Below are 12,622 nucleotides of genomic sequence, written 5' to 3'. Positions count from 1 at the left end.
GTTTGGCTCCTCGTGCATTAAAACTATTAGTCCTACTATGCAAGCAGGTATTCAAAGGACAGCAACTAAGCTTTCAGCATTATATGAGATTTTAAGCCCACAAGATGACAATGATGCTCTTTAATTTAAAAGATTAAATTATGGGGCACATCATTGAGGGGTGAAGTGGTACAGCACCTCCTTCTCCACCAAAAATCTTAATTAAGCTTCTCCACAGACCCCACCATAACCAATCTTTGACTATCAGCAAGAAGTTTTGCAAGAGTTCAATTATGGTTATGCTTCCTATTTCCTGTTGCTGTCTTGCAATAACTAAATTTGGCCACAGGCTTCATGATGTTACTTCTGCTTTTCTGGTAGTGTGTAAAAATCTCTGAATAATAATTTAAAAAATTAGGGAGGAGGCACTCTGTGAACTAAAATTTTTTAAAAGCCTACTTATATGTAGACTTCTGCAAATTGTGAGCCTGAGGCCCTCTCCCCTGCATACTGGGTATAAAGTTCTAACATTTTCTGGACTCAGGGTTCAGAGGGAAGAATTGATTTAGGTGAAAGCCCCCCTCTGGACCGGCTGCAGACAATAAACCTGCTTCCTGCTGATTCCTCAGTGTCCAGACTTGTCTGTCCTTCATCAACATGCCTCAAAATAAATGACCTGTTTAAAATGGTCTTATACACTGTCAGGTGCCCTGTTCATGCCTGCCATCCCTGCAGCTCCAGAGCTTGAGGAAGGAGGATCTCAAGTTCAAAGCCAGCCCCAGCAACTTAACAAGGCTCTGAGTTAACTTAGCAAGACCCTGCCACTACCTAAAATATAAAAAGGGCTGTGAATGTGCTCAGTGGTTAAGCACCCCTGGGCTCAATTCCCATTACCTCTCTCCCCTTGGAAAAAGTAGTGGCTTATTCTGGTAGACTTTAACACTATCTAATACCTGAGAAGTAAAAAAAAAAAAAATTTTGGAAGTCATTAGTCATAGATCCATTTTCTCCCTGATTTCTATAAAATATTTCTAATTCACCTTCAAGAACTAGACGCCTTTGTGAAGGATATGGAGAATAAATCCAAGGACATTTTCCATAAGCTTTTGTCATGTCAAACCCCAGGCCTCAGGCAGATTAAAGGAAGTCAAAAGGGACTCCTACCTGCCTGGCAACTGGCCAACAACCCTAATGGGTCAGCTGAAGCCAATACAATAAGCCAGAGGATATTCCCTGGCCACATTCCTGGTCCACTCTAATGAATCCACTGACCCCAATACAATGAACGCCCAAAACTAACATGGTATCCCACCCTAAACGAATCCTATATAACCCAGACTCTTGCTTCGGCCCACTACCATTTTGTTCCCAAAATGAGCCATGGCAGGCGTTGGACCGATGAACTCTGCCACAAATACTGAGAAAAGAAGTTTGGTGACCCAATGATTGCTTCCCATTCCTGCCTGTGTCATGTGTGCATCATTCATGACCTTGTTCGGTCACATAAACTGGAATGTGAGACAAAGTACCACGTGAATCCATTTCAGGAAAAAAGGCACTTTATCGCCCGTTTTGTTTTCTTCCATTCCTAAACTCTTCTCCGGCATTAGTCAAATGTCTCTTAATAAGTTGTTCTGAATGGTACAGGCCTAAAATCCCAGTTTCCTGGGAGGATAAGGCAGGAGGATTGCAAATTAGACATTACACTGGGCAACTCAGAAAGTTTATCAAAATAAAATAATCAGGACTGTGGATTTGCTCAGTATTAGAAAATGAGACCCTGGGTTCAGGGTCAGAAACTGCAAACAAATGAGAAAAGTCTCTTTGAGTCATAAACTAGTGTGTAGGGCTGACACAACAATCTGAGTTTGCTTGGACTGAGGTCTAAGAAATGTTGCACAGATGAGAACTGTAATTATTCAACATGGAAGCCTAACTTCAGTTTAGTATTCAACAAAATTGCTATCCCACTGAAAATGAATTTCATTCCTCTCAGAAGTATATCTCTACTATAAAAAAGAGAATTCATAATGTTACCAATGTTTCCAAGAAAAATTTTTGAGAAAAAGCTGATATATGTCAATCTGTAATTAATTTTAAAACATTTAAGAAACTCTAAACCATGCACTGAAATCTAATTTAAAGAAAATATTCATTTATTGCTATATCATGGGCATTTACAAATATGTAAAAATGAATTTCACCATTGTGCATAATTATGATGTACCAAAAATACAGAAAACATCCCATCAAACTGAAATATATAAAATCCATGAAAAGAAACATACCCACATATACATATACATTTCTCTGTATGTATACATAATAGAAAGGTATGCATACCCCACTGTGTGAGGCCACGAAGAAATTTGCAGTAATGCACAAAACCTAATTCTTCAGTGGCCCACTGCCAACAATTACTTAAAAACTACACAGAAATTAAACCTAATGTCATATTAGAGATACACATTAATTTGCTTTGGGTCCAACATGCCTCAAAATGTTAGAAGGCTTACTACCTGGTTTGATTAAAAATATGCTACCTATCAAAGTCATATAGCCCAGCCTAGAGAAAACTCCCAGAAGTGTTTCACCTCAAGCTTTATTTCCAAGAACACAAATCAGAAATACACCATGCGGAGATCTATTTGAAAAATGAATCAATGGTACACGCAATAGAAGTTTTGGGAAATCTCCTCCAGGAAGCACAATTTCTCCAGTCTTCTAACCAAATTATTTTGCACCAAGTTCTTCATAGCAATTGCATTCTGCTACATGAAGAATTTTAAAGGCCTCTGCAACTATGTTACAACTGACACCCTCTTCTACGAATTTTTCACAGCCACAGGGTTTTAATCTAGAGTGATTTCCTACATATGAATATATGTAGGAAGTATATATATGCTATAAACGACATAGCATATCTCCTCTATTCGGGTTTCACTCCAGACTGGAAGGATGATACTCCACGTGGGTACACTGAAGCATCACGGCAACAAGTATCCCCACCTCCTTTCCAACAATACAAGTTATTACAACAATACAAGTTACTGCTTGCTCATGTGCGCTAGCCAGTTCATGCGATAATAAAGACTTCCGATTTTCTGTATTCAGGGTTACTCTTCGGTGTGTTCTTCCATGCCCTGGAAAGAATCTGAGAAGAAAGGCCTTCTCACATTGCTCACACTCATGGAGTTTCTCGCTTGTGAGTTCCTTGCTGTTTCAGAAGGTAACTAGATGGAGTGAAGACTTCGCTGCTTTCTTTACACACACACACAGGGTTCCTCTCCAGCGTGCATTCCTTCCTGTATTCTAAGGGTGGACGAATGACTGCAGGCTTGCACACACTGCTCACATGCTGTTTTCATGTCACTGTGAATTCTTTTATGTCTGAGGAGACTGGGATCACTATAGGCTTTTCCCCATTGCTTACATACATAGGGTTTTTCTCTAGTGCTGAGTTTTTTCATGTTTTCTGATTGACTCAGAATGACGGAAAGCTTTCCCACATTGTTTACATGTATAGGGTTTCTCTTCACTGTGAATTCGTTCATGTTTTTTAGGGTTGGTGGGGGAATTAAAGGCTTTTCCACATTGCTTACACACATAGGGTTTTTCTCCACTATGAATTCTTTTCTTTTAATGTTACTAGAAGAACTAAAGCCTTCTCCACATTTTTTAATTACACAGGGTTTCTCTGCACTGTGAATTCGTTCATGTCTTCTAGTGGAGTTGGAAGAATGAAAGGCTTTTCCACACTACTTACACTCGTAGGGTTTCTCCCCACTATGAATTCGTTCATGTATTCTAATTTCACTACAAGAATTAAAGCCTTTTCCACATTGATTACATACACAGGGTTTTTTCCCCCGTGTGAATTTGTTCATGCATTCGAAGGCAATTGGGAAAACGAAAGGCTTTCCCACACAGTTTGCACTTATAAGGTTTCTCTCCACTGTGGATTTGTTCATGGATTTTAATGTAACTGGAAGAACTAAAGGCTTTTCCACATTGCTTACACACATAAGGTTTCTCTCCAGTGTGAGTTCGTTCATGTTTGCGAAGGAAACTGAGAAAAAGGAAGGCTTTCTCACAATGCTTACACACATGGGTTTTCTTCCAACTATGAATTCGTTCATGTACATGAAGGTAACTGAGAATAGGAAAGGCGTTCCCACGTTGCTTACATGCATAGGGATTATTTCCAATGTGAACTTGTTCATGCTTTTGAAGGTCTCTGGAAAAAGGAAAGCCTTTTCCACATTGCTTACATACATAGGGTTTTTCTCCACTGTGAATTCGTTCATGTCTTCTAAGGGAGGAAGAAAGCATAAAGCTTTGTCCACAGTGCTTACATACATAGGGTTTCTCGCCAGTGTGAATACGTTCATGCTGTTGAAGGGAACTGGGAAAACAAAAGGCTTTCTCACAATGCTAGCATTTATAAGGTTTCCCTCCACTGTGAATTCGTTCATGGATTCTAATGTTGCTGGAAAAACTAAAGCCTTTTCCACATTGCTTACATACATGGGGTTTCTCTCCACTGTGAATTCGCTCATGATTTCTACTTGAGCTGGAATAACAAAAGTCTTTTCCATATTGCTTACACACATGAGGTTTGTCTCCACTGTGAATTCGTTCATGTGTTTTCATGTATCTAGACGTACTAAAGCCTTTTCCACATTGTTTACACACATGGACTTTCTCTGTTGTGTGAGTTCTTTCATGATTCTGCAAACACTGGTGATAATGGAAGGCTTTCCCATGTTCCTTATGTTCATGTGGCTTCTCTCCATGTTTCTGATACTCATGTGCTTTGTGTCCAGTGTGAGCTGCTAGGGGAACGGCTAGGAATGAATCAGCAATGAGGACTTCTCCACACACATGATGTTCACTTGGTTTTACTCCAGAAGAACTTGTCTTGTTTACAAGAAGATCTATGATGTGCCTGAGGATTTCTCCACATTGACTATCTTCTTTCTCTTCAAAGAGTCTCTCTACTACTTGCTTTCTGCAAAAATTGTAAAGCAAATTATTAAGGATTTATTTATTCATGATATACCACAAGATTTGGTTAATGCTATGTAAGCTTTACTATGGCGCTACAGTCCAGTTGTTTTAAAGTGTTTTCTTCCCTGTTTTTTACTGAGGCAGTGTCTCAGTACGTTGCTCAAAACTAAAGTACTAAGGTTGAACTCTCACTTATGATCCTCCTGCCTCAGCCTCCCACGTTGCTAGGATTTCAGGGTGCACCACCACCCAAATTGGGCTTCTTCATACTCCCTCCATATAATTATTTGCTAACCCTGAAGATATTTATCACATTTAATGACAACTGAGTACTACGTATGTGAAAGGCATGGAACAAAATTCATACTCGCTATTGAGATATTTGCATATGCACAGCAAGATGTGCTCAAAATGCGTCCCACTTGAAAGCAATTTCATACATTTCTAATAATTTGTGCATGGATCACAGTCTGTGTTTAATAAACAATCAGAAAGGATCACTTGTCATATCATGTTAGTGCTCCAAATGGTGCCCATTCTGGATCATTTTGAACTTTGAACTTTCCAATTAGAGATGCTCAACCTGTATGCTATGTCAGAAAACTGAGATTAAATCATTTCGAACCTTGCCGGGTATCAATGACTTCTTTTATAATTTGTTATACTATATACTATATACTATGTTATACTATATACTATATACTATATATATATATATATATATACACACTATATATATATATACTATATACTTTTATAATTTGTTATACTTTTATAATTTGTTATACTAGTTACTCCAAGATTTGTGAGGGCATTGCCTTCTCTTGTGAGTCAATACCTTAGATTTCCCCTGGAATTGTAGTAATCATCGATGTCCTGATATTTCCATTGTTATCCTAGAATGCAGAGCCAGAAAAAGCATTAAGACTTAATTTGACACTACATAAAAACTATCAGAGACATGCAGATCTGTTGTATAATGTCACCATGCTGGTACAGTTACACAAAGTGGGCTTTCCATATTCCAGATCATGGAACAGCACTGATCAGTAAGTAACAACAATTCTTTGATTGACTAAGTAAGGAAAGTGGGTCACTCTTACCTATAGTGGTCAGGTTCCAAATGGTTTCCTGCATCACGTCTCTGAAGAGCTTCTTCTGGGAAGGATCCAGCAAAACCCATTCCTCCAGGGTGAAGTTCACAGCCACATCCTCAAAGGTCACTGACTCCTAAAACATCCCATAGGTATTGCCAGGAGGAAAGGAGATACAAGGCACTGGAGCAGGAACTCTCGGCATGGTGCTAGGTCACTCCGATTCTCTTTGTATACTGGTCTCTAGCACGTTTCACAACAAATCAAACTATGTACTGCACTCAATAACAGCAGCTGTCCTGAGACAGTATATTCTCAGAAATGCTTGAGAACAAACTGATCTTTGGTGGTATCTGGGAAATTGGTTGGGCTGGACCTCACCAGGTTGAATGCAACGAGGGAACTGGGGTTCCCATGTAGGTTATCTCAACAAAATCCAATCTGTTTTAAGTCCTGTTGGTCCTGTACATGTTTTCAATATTCTGACATGCTCATCAGAGGTTGCCTACCTCACCAGCCTCCAAATAAAGTCTGGGGGATGAATCTCTAATGAGGGTTCTGTTAGGTAATACTTAAAACTTGTCAATTGGGCATGATGGAGTACACCTATCATCCCAGTGAGTTGGGAGGCTGAGGTAGAAGCTTGACAAATTCAAGGTCACCCTCACCAACTTAGGAACATTGTGCCTCAAAATAAAAGGTAAAAAAAGGTTTGGGGATGTAGTTCAATGGTACAGAAGCCCTGGGTTAAATCTTCTTACCTAATAAATACACAAACAAACAAAAACCTCGTCACAACTTATTATTCACAGAATTCAGCACACCTTTTATGATCCCACTAGAGATGACACTACCAGCTTGCACTTGCTTTCTTATAGAGAAACCAGATTTTTTAATACTGAACACGATTTATAAAGTATAATCCAAAACGATAATAGAAAAATATCATTAGCTTATTTGGAGTTGTCAAAGAAAAATAAAATAAGGGAAAGGATGGCACAGGTTCTTAGAGTTCAGTGTCACCAACATGTTGCTTCCAGACAGATCAGTAACATTGTGAAATGCCAACAGAAGAGTTTTTCCCGGGCGGGCGGGGGGTGGGGGGGTGGGACTAGAGCATCAAGTCTTCTAGCATAATAAATGTCTAACAATGTTTAAACACATTGGAACAGGACAGTGATCCCTAGACTAATATACACAAAACCTTTTGAAATCACAGTATTCAGAACACTAGTTCACTAACTGAAAGATTAACAAACAAGTCATGGGAAAGAAAAGAGCATTCAGTAGGCTCACACGTGAACAGAAAATTGATTCATGACACAGTGGGAATCATGCAACAGTGGCAGACATCCCTCCCCTGCAAGGATGAAATTCAAACTACACATTGAAATCAGAATGACAATACTGCAAAACTTCGCAAATCACAGTCAAATGCCTTTTGCACACGGGAATACAGTTTTCTGATTAGAAAAAGAACAATCCTTAAAAAACTCACATGGTATTTGAAATCTATGGAAAGAGGGCAGTAAAGAGAAACCACAAAGTAGAAGAAAATTTCTGCAATATATACAATACAAAAGGGTAAGTGTGTGCGGTGGCCCATGCCTGTCATTCCAGCTACTCAGGATGCTGAAGCTGGAGGATATTTAAATGTTCCCACCATAGAAAAGATATGTATGTGAAGGAATCTATCTGATAATTAGCTCATTTTAGTCATTTGGCAGGGTGCACATATGTAAAAGTCATATAGGTGTATGTTAATTAATTAATTAATTAACTAACTAACTTTTTGGTGTTGTTGGAGATTGAAACCAGGAGCCATGACTGAGTCATGCTTGTACTGAGTTACAACCCCACCATGTACTCAGTCATTTTAAAATTTTATTTTGAGACAGGTGCTCACTAAGTTGCCTAGGTTGATCTTGAACTTGATATCTTCCTGCCTAAGCCTCCCAGGCATATGGGCATACAGGTATGCTAAAAACATCATGTTTGAATTTACAGTTATCATTCCAGCAGCAATCCAAAAACACCTGTAGAAGCTATACTGAGACTACACAACTGTATCTCCAACAAAATAATAAAGGGTTTAAATAATGATGAAGCAGTTGATTCTCAAAGAACACATGGAAATCCTTAATACATACTCCTCTAGTCAGAGCAACAAACCACATTAAGCAGAAACATGGAAGTGAAAAGAAAATCACACATTCATAGTTATAAAATGAGATTTCAACATATCTCTAACAGTAAATGATAGGGCAAGGAAGCAGAAAATCTGTAAAGATATAGCTGAAATCAACAGCATCATATATGAAATGGAGACATTTGGCACTGTAGAAAAAGAACTACAGAGTGCATATTCTATCATTTGACTTCCTTCTCTCTCTCTCTCTCTCTCTCTCTCTTTTTTTTTTTTTTTGCAGGCAAGGAGATTGAATCCAAGGCTTTGCAACTGCTAGGTAAAGATCTCTACCACTGAGCTATATCCCAAGCTTGAGTGCACATTCCTCTAAGATCACGTACAATATTCACCAACACAGACCATGTTCAGAGCTAAGTGACATACCCTAACAAATCTAAAGAAACAGAAATCATAAGCGGTTGCCCTCAGATCATACTGGAATGGAATGAGAAATCCACAGAAGAAAAAAAGCTGCAAAATCTACAAGGAATTGCACACTATACTTTTGAATGACACATACATCAAAGGAAACAACTCCAAAGAAATTTAAGTAATTCACAATATGTGAAAATGAACAAATATCTTAATATCACCTATGGGATACAAAAAAAGCAGCGCATGAGGAGAAATTTAAAACAACAAATGCACATATTAGAAAAGAAGAAAGACCTCAATTCAAGAGTCTAATGTTCCATCTCAGATAACCATGAAAACAAGAGCAAGGTATTCTTTAAAAAAGCACAGCAAAATAACTATAGAGAGGATATCAATCAAATTACAATCTGGAAATGAAAATAGGAAATCAGCAAAATGAAATAATTTTTTTATAGGACCATCAAAATTTATTACCCCTTTTTAGCTTACTCAAACAAAAGAGAATACACAAATTCATAACCTCTATAATGAAAAACATGCCACACTAATCCCACAGACATTAAATGGAACTCCCAGAAATAATAAGAACTATTTTATGTCCATAAATTGAATAATTTGCAGGAAATTAACCAATTCCTAGAACAAAACAATATACAGGATTCACAAGGAAAGATAAACAAATGATGATAATATATGATATACAATAATACATGACTATATATATGTGACAATATATATGACTATACAATACACATGACTATATGTATTTATAATTTGAAACAAGCTGGGCACAGTGGTAAATGCCTATAATTCTCAACATGGGAGGGTGAGGCAAGAGGATCACAAGTTCAAGGCCACCCTGGGCAACTTAACAAGACCCTACCTCAAAATAAAAAACAAAAAGGTTGGGGATGGAGTTTATTGGTAGAGCACCACTGGATTCTATCCTCATTACCAGGAAAAAAACAACAAAATCAAAACCATAACAAGTGACAAAAACAAGAAGGACCTGCCCTACATGACATCACTGGTTTATCCTAAGATCTAATGAAAACACGACAAACACCATCCACACTCTCTTCCAAGCAATAGAGGAAGAACTACTTAATAACTGATGCTATCGGGCTCATAGTGCCAAGATAAAAACAAGATATGGAACAAGGAACAGAAAGAACCCCTTAGCCAGGCCTGGGAGGACACCAGGCTGCTGTAATCCCAGCAGCTCAGGATATTGAGGAGGTAGAATCCCAAGTGCAAAGTGAGCCTAAGCAATTTAGGGAGGCCCTAAGCAACTTAGCAAGACCCTGTCTCAAAATAAAATATAAAAAAGGGCTGGAGATATGGCTCAGTGGTTCAGCACCCCTCGTACCAAATTCCTGGTACCAAAAAATAAACAAGTCTTACAAAGAAAGATTTAAAATTGCAACAAAAAATGGCAAATTATATCTATCCATGTATAACAAATTACATCCAAATTAAATCTACCCATCTATCCATGTATAACAGAATGATACAACAAAACCAAGTGGAAATGACTTCATGTAAGAATGTAATGATGACTGAATTCTTACAAAATCAATTAATGTAATTCATCATCTCCAAAAGGGAAACAAAAGTTCCTCAGACCAAAAAAACAGGTGCACAGAAAACAGAGGGAAGCATGAATAATAATAGGCATTGAGACTGAGAAGGAACAATTAGAAATATCTTGTTCACATATGCCATTATTATCTACTCAGAAAATCCAAAGAACCAATGAAAGCTCCTGTAATTCTATGGGATTGCAGAAAGGCTAGACGACACACGCAAGGTTAATATGCAAAACAAATCCATCATTTTGGTATAAAAAATTCAACTTCAAATGAAAAATGCCACTTCTATGTCACAAGAAGACAGAAGTGATTTCACAAAACCTGAATATACAAGAAAAATGTTCAATGCCAAGAGGTTATTAATAAAAGCAAGATATAACCATCCATAGATGGTGTTTATTGCAAGATGGAGAAAAATAGATCGGATCATTCCTAGTGCTGGCAACCCCCAATAGACACATCAGCTGCTGGCTGTGGCGGTGCACGCCTATAATCCCAGAGGCTTGGGCGCCTGAGACAGTGCAGACACAGACTCAGCAACTTAGCAAGGTCTTAAGCAACTCAGTGAGACCCTGTCTCTCATTAAATTTAAAAAAGGCTATGGGTGTGGCTCAATGATTCAGTGTCCCTGATTAAGTCCCCGTTCAAGGGGGAAAAAAAAGGATCCATGAAGTCAGACGATAAATTCATGCAGTATTATAATGTCCTAATAAACTGAAACGTACCCAACATCTACACACCAGCAAGACTTTTCAAATTGTTTTTATTTAATTTGTATGTATATTTTCAGTTGTAAATAGACCTTTATTTTATTCATTTATTTATGTGACGTGCTGAGAATGAAATCCAGTGCCTCATACAAGCTAGGCAAGCACTCTTCCTAGGAGCTACAACTCCAATCCTCTTTCACCATTCTTTTAAAAAAAACTTGAATACTGTAGCACTTGGAAACAAAATCAAGAAACTGGCAACAGCACAGAAATGACTTGAAGCAACGCAAGTTCCACAGGCAGTGGAATGAGTGAATGCACTGGTTAAGCTCAGCCTTATCTGCCATCATAAATGCAAATGATGGAGGCAAGGACTTACATATCAACTCATTCAAAATTTCAATGAGCCAAAACCAAGTTTTGGAGTGAACATGTGGTTAAATCATAAAGGATGTTCAAAAACTCCACCCTGCACTCACCCATGCCTGTACAACTTGATGAGATCAGTGAAACACAAAAGAATTGACCACAGCCTATTTATTCACCTGCGTGATGGTTCCATGGATGCTGATAATCTTATTGAAACTGACTCTGAAACAATTATTTTTTTCAAGAATCCTTTTTTGCTTCTTCAGACCATAGTTCTATTCCCTGAGGTCTAACCAAGAAAGCCCAATTTTAAACTCAAATCATGGAAGAACATTCCTAAATGATCAACTAAACTGGAATTCTAAATAAACAACATTCTATGAAGAAAATAAAAAAGAAGCAGTTCAGGGAAGCAGCCTGCTTCACCCACAGTTCCCAAGGGAATCCACACTCACAACCTTAAACCCATCTCTAAGCTTAGGGACCACTCTCACAGTGCAGATGCAGCACAGGTGGCTCACTCCCACAAGTGAGTGACAAGCCACAATAGTGAGTTCTGGGACCTCCACACACCCTACTTGACCCTCGTTCCAATGTGGAAAGGCTCACTGCTCCACAGGCTCAATTCTAACCAGTGACCACTCACTTATCTCCAGTCAGATGCGGCTGTGGACCCGTGGAACCTTTCTGACATCACATGTGTGGTGTTTGCTGAACACCAACCTACTCTCCAACACCGGCTGGCTGTCCTACCATTCAAGTCTGACACAGAGTGAGCAGGATTCCAAGGTCAGAGCTCGGTCCGACGACATTGTCCTCACTGCAGGTGGCAGACCAAAAGTTCTGAGTGTGCTCTCTGTTAACTAGTCCTCATTCTAAAGTCATCTGTAGGCAACACCCTCAGTTATATCATCACAATAAATTCACAGACTACATGAAACAGGCTCACCTTCCAGAGTCAACAAAACTCCTTTTACCCAGGAAATCCTAAGGAAATCCTCTGTGCCAGAATCTGGGACAAAGATTAAAAAGAAAAAGCAAAACTTGCATTATACACTGAAAAAAAGTATCAAATTCATAAACCCTTCACTCCAGGAGGCAGAAACCAAAGGTGTCTTTTTTTCAGTCTGCCATTCTCCAACTTTTTTAGGTATAAAATTGCATTCTGACTGGATCAATTTCCTGGAGGCTAAAGAAAACAGAAGATGTTGAATTTTACCCAAGACACTAATTCTGTAATTAGGGATGGTTTCCAAAACCTCACCTCACGACACATTCTGCAGATACATCCTAGGCAAAGAAACA

The 12,622-nt window shown here is 38.6% G+C and overlaps 1 protein-coding gene and 2 long non-coding RNA genes across 3 annotated transcripts in view; 2 read left to right on the top strand and 1 right to left on the bottom strand.

Annotated features, from left to right (window-relative positions):
* Positions 1–12,622, top strand: part of LOC306646932 — a 332,017-nt gene that overhangs the window by 232,503 nt on the left and 86,892 nt on the right. The window lies entirely within an intron of this gene.
* LOC306646929 (uncharacterized protein) overlaps positions 1–12,622 on the bottom strand; it is a 54,172-nt gene that overhangs the window by 15,838 nt on the left and 25,712 nt on the right. Inside the window, exon 3 of the mRNA XM_079115800.1 lies at positions 3,683–4,522. The gene's annotated coding sequence lies outside the window, so the exon portion shown is untranslated. The remainder of the gene's footprint in view (positions 1–3,682; positions 4,523–12,622) is intronic.
* LOC306646935 overlaps positions 7,747–12,622 on the top strand; it is a 39,592-nt gene continuing 34,716 nt past the window's right edge. The window contains exon 1 of the long non-coding RNA XR_013760008.1: positions 7,747–8,994. This is a non-coding gene — a long non-coding RNA (uncharacterized lncRNA). The remainder of the gene's footprint in view (positions 8,995–12,622) is intronic.

Source organism: Sciurus vulgaris (assembly GCF_902686455.1).
Source record: "Sciurus vulgaris genome assembly, chromosome: 16".
In the NCBI taxonomy this organism is placed as follows: Eukaryota; Metazoa; Chordata; class Mammalia; order Rodentia; family Sciuridae; genus Sciurus; species Sciurus vulgaris.
This window is presented reverse-complemented; position numbering and strand designations above follow the sequence as displayed.